Below are 5,027 nucleotides of genomic sequence, written 5' to 3'. Positions count from 1 at the left end.
AATGTTGAAGATGCCTTCAAACCACGGATATTGGCAGGACAGGAGGACTGTCCACGGAGTTGCACCGACGACCATCCAGCAGAAGAGGAAGGCAGGAACACGACTGAACGAGTACAAAACGCACGTCTACCGTTGCAGGCTTGCTGTTGCTACCGCCACACCACATGCATGGGTGCCGTTGGCTCCAACTATCAAATGTTTTGGGTGGATCCTATCAAGCGCCGGCCCATTTTCAGTTGGGACAGGTCCAAATGGGTAGGGAGTAGGACGTATATATAGTCTTGTCTTGGCCAATTGTTACAGATACAGCTGGTTACTGAATGTTCTGCTACAAAGTACAGTAGTAAAATTCAAAGAATGTTATAAATAGCAGGAGGCATACATGCATGCACTCTCACACAAAAACGTCCAAAGCAACAAGTTCATATATCAGGGCATGCATACATGGCTTGCTCACATAGCCTATTCTGAGGCCTTTTCCAGGTCCATGAGCTAAGATCACCAACAAAAGGGTATGGCCTACAGAGCTAACTACGAGCTCTACATGAACCAAGCTTTTCAACAAAAGTCGTCATCTACTTACAGCAGCTCATGCATGAAGGCCTTCCCATGGTTCAAAACTTAAGAATTGGTTGGTGACCTGCAAGCCCATACATGAAAAGAAGATATTAGGTGCTACTCTTGCGGAGTAAATACAGATTGTTAGGGGCAATGACTGGACATCCATACAGGAAAAGAAGATATATCATCAAAGTGGTATTACTTGCAGACTAATATTAATTATTATGTAAATGGCATGAAGTACAAGGGGAAAAGGCATTGATAACGTTCAGGTGTCTAGCCATTCCAGTCATAGCCCTTAGGCAGTTCAAATAGGACACACATCACCTCAGATGTTATTTGAGCTCCAACAGGCCAATAGCAATTGTTTAAACTGCCTAAATGTGCGTAAAGAGCTAGGTCGAGCGAAAGCTCTTAGAGAACACAGTATTTTTCTTTTCTTGCAACGTCAGCATATAGTGTATAAACTGACAGAGATATCTTTTGAGATATCAAAATTTATCCTAGAGAAGTTAATGAACTAAGCTACTCTACAATACATGTCTTTTTTGAAATTTAATATCATTCCTAGACCCTGTAGCTTAGCAATCTTTGAGGTCAATGATTCACATGTCTCTTCTCCAACAGTGTGGAATAGAACATTGGAGGTAAAAAGAAATAAGAGGAAGAAAATGCAGCTAAATCAAAATGAAAAACAGATGGACGGAAATGCAGCTCATGCGAGACATTTCTATGTGACGAGATTATATTCTGGAAATTCCATGTGATGCTATCACCATCATCACTGCTTTGATGGCCAATTTTGTGTGTGTTTTAGCACAGCAACATTGATGAAGCTCGCAAACACACTTTCTATGCCACAGCCTTTCTAAGGAAAAGAAGAAGAAAACCTAATCAAGTGCAATTAATATGGGCAAACCAACAACACCCACTATGGAATATGGATGCATACTTTATGCAACGGTGTGCCCAGCTATAGCCACGACTTCCCATACGATTTTAGGTGGCTTTATATGTATGATACAAAAAATGAGCTAGATCATCGGATAGTGGTTTTTGATGTTCAGGCCAAAGGGTCAACGGGGTGCTGTGCCTGATTGAAGTATTGTGGCTTCTCTGGTTACTATACTTCATGACCATAATGAGTGGACGAAGAAATTCAGGATGCTTCATGCCTCCAACACCTCACCCAAACAAATAAGGAGCAACAACCACACTCTCACAGCCAACACACAACATCACCAGCCGACGACCATAGCACCGCAAAATCAGTTACACAAACCCTAATCTGGCCACCCAAATGCACACATATCGTACCGGTCTGAAATCAGGAGAAAAATTACACTTAAAACAAAGCACAGGTAACCGAAAACCACTCACCAAGAATGTTTCACGCACGCGTGGGCAGCACAGACCGAAGAATAGAAGGCGAGGAAATTGAAACCCACACCATCCACTACCACTACCGGTGGCCAAACCCGCACGCAAAACTGCATACAGTTGCAAACCCCTCACCAGGCAACACCCGAAAGCCTAGAACGTTGCCAAGGTGCAAGGAACGACCGTGAAAGAGCAGCAGCCAGGGAGGACAACGGCAGTAGAAAACCCTAGCCTATGAACACATAGAACAGCAACGCGCGAAAAAACTCCAAAGGAGTCGACAGTGACCGAACAGAGGGACCGAAGCACAACAGGCCACCACACAGCCACCGAACGATCGACCTGTCTGGACAAATGCAAACACAACCAGGGTTCGGTCCCTCTTGGTGTTTGTACTTTGTACTGTTCCTTTATCTATGAAATCACATGGTTACTGATAAAACAGTTTTTTTTTTGGGCTAGCTGTGCTGACAGTTCGGCCTGCTGCATTGTTCTGTGCACAAACTACCCCCAAACAATACAGCTCTGGGGTCCAAGCTAAATCAGATGAACATAGGATGAATTGCAAAATCTAGCAGGAATTTGTTTTCTTGAAATATGACCAGAAACATTCAGAAGCATTTTCCCCACTGCTGTATTAAAAGTATTTCTTATACCGGACACTTTTCCCTAGAAAAGTGTCTAATTCCTTTAAGGATATGTTAACTGTCTTGACCTACTGGCGTTTGCATATTGAATGAAAAAGCAGGATAGTTTAGGGACCTTAGCAATTCAGAGAAATGCTGACCATAATTCGCAAATTAGTATGATGTGCCTACCTCAACTGAATAATTTTTGGCACACATGATCTCCTTCCTCTTTAGAGGCATTATCACCTGAGATGGTGTGTCATATGTGAGGTAGAGCCCCTATTATCCTTAGATCCGATAGCAAATAAAGAACACACAGCAGCATGAGCCACCCAACACATTCTAAAATCGAAACGGCAAGAAAACATCAGTAGGATCTGTGGCATGTATGCCTAATGTAGACAGACACGATAGGAAGTGGGAAAGGAACTTCTTAAATAAAGACAAAAAGGAAATAAAGGATAGCACAGACAAATAAATAGCATCATACAAACAGTAATAAGCATTTCACATTATTAGTAGTCACTCACAGGGATGGTATGTTACACCCTACACAATGCCCTTAGGCTTATCAAGAACGCCTTTTAATGACTTAAAAAGGCAAAGTATGCATAACAAAAAAAATAAAGGATGTATAAGAAAATAATACGCCCTGATAGGAATTTTTTTTCTAGGACTGGACACTAGCAGAAATGCAAGTCCTAAACACATTTGCCTCTAACTGATATTCAAGCCCTAAAAAAATTAAAACATGTTCCTGCAATTAACTGAAGGTACAAATTGTAATCTAAAGGATAAAAAAGTTTGCCTTTCAGCCTGTAACAACACCAATCTCCTGTACTTTTCTTGGTTTCTAGCTAGTCCCAAATCTATCAAAAAAGATCACAAGCATCCGAACATGTCCAAAACAGTGGAAAGGAACAACCTAGCAAACATGTTACTTACGTACTTTCCAGCAAGTAATTAAGCACGAAAAAAGCATCCAGATAAGGAACAACAGGGCACTACATTCTAATTAACTGGCCACTTTGCTTGGAAGCATCACATCATTGTCACAGAACATGCAGTTCAAAATTTTACTTTTAAAATATAGCACGTACTGTAACATTGTAGTGTGTTATCACGCGCACACGGAACAGAACAGAAGAACCAACTGTTTAGGTAACTGAGTTTTCTTGATTCAGGAATTTAGTACCTCAACAGAAATAGGGATCCACGTTGTTTGTCTAGCTCACCCATGCATGACCCTTTTTGTACCCGTTGCAGCTGGAACGCATGAACATCAAAGAACAGTTAGTGAACCTTGGATAAGTAATCAGTACAAATTAAAGAACTCGAAGATAATGGAAGAATTTATCACGCTCCAAATGACTAATGCGCGAGGCTAAATGGAGAAGTTTAGGCTGGTAAGCAAGTACTATATGGAGCATGAGCTCATTATGCACACTCCGAAAATCTGTCTGCAGTTCACACACATTTTTCAGAATGCATCTCATTTAGTCTCACCCAAAGAAAAGTCAGCTACAGTCTCTTGTATCCACGTTCTCCAAAATGTGCACTGAGCTAGCAAACATAGAGCAGATAAGTTTAGAAATCCTTACATATCAATGATTCCCTACACGTACGGACTTCCTTTTTTTTCTGCACAAGCACAATGACAGTATGGATATAACCACCTTGTGCCTTGTTGCTTGGCTGAGCACAAAATTTACGACCTGACAAAACAAAGTAGCAAAATTTACTACCAAAAGCCGATCGAGAACTTGTTTACAAAATGGTAAGATGTCAAGAAACTAAGATACTTGACAATAGTACAACTGAACTGTGCTTAATAAAAGAAAAACTTCTCTCTCAAAAAAAGAGAAAAACTTGGAGGAAGTGGGCGAAGTCATCGGCTAAACAAGAAATGGCATGCAGACCTCTCTCCCTTGGAATTCATCAAAAGAATCAACGAGACACAGTCCCCTCTATCTCTCTCTCCCCAAGCAGATCCACTAGAAAATAACAAGAGAGAGAGAGAGAGAAGGAGAGGGAGTGGGCAGGAAGAAGCTCACCTGCGCCGTTGAGGAAAGGAATCTTGGGCGCGAGCTCGTCGGCGCCGTCGAGGTCGGACCAGGAGGCCCAAACCCTCGCCGCCTCCTCCTCACCCGAGGGAGACGATTTTCTCGGGGCGGCGCGGGGAGAGAGAGAAAGTCAGAAAGATGAGCACTTGAGCAGAGAGAGGTAGGGGCCGGGTTTCTGAGACAAATACTGTAGAAGCGACAAAATTTTTTTGCAACCAAACAAAAGATCGTCTCATTCCATTTCGGCAGACCATAAAAAGATAATGAGTTTCTCGATACAAGAGCGACAAATTGGTAAGGTAAATCAAAGACTCATAACACAAGTTCGGCCTCGATACTTGAGACGGACGGATGATACTACTACTAAGATAAGATAATACTACGAGTGCTACTG

At 42.0% G+C, this 5,027-nt stretch overlaps 1 long non-coding RNA gene across 1 annotated transcript; it reads right to left on the bottom strand.

Moving 5' to 3' along the window:
• Positions 1–238: 238 nt before the first annotated feature.
• Positions 239–4,771, bottom strand: LOC123117103 (uncharacterized). The gene is made up of 4 exons (XR_006457295.1): positions 4,625–4,771; positions 4,172–4,285; positions 3,766–3,836; positions 239–640 (listed from the first exon to the last, which is right to left on the bottom strand). It is a non-coding gene; the product is annotated as an uncharacterized lncRNA (long non-coding RNA).
• Between the last annotated feature and the right edge of the window lie 256 nt (positions 4,772–5,027).

Source organism: Triticum aestivum, chromosome 5B, assembly GCF_018294505.1.
Source record: "Triticum aestivum cultivar Chinese Spring chromosome 5B, IWGSC CS RefSeq v2.1, whole genome shotgun sequence".
Lineage (NCBI taxonomy): Eukaryota > Viridiplantae > Streptophyta > Magnoliopsida > Poales > Poaceae > Triticum > Triticum aestivum.
This window is presented reverse-complemented; position numbering and strand designations above follow the sequence as displayed.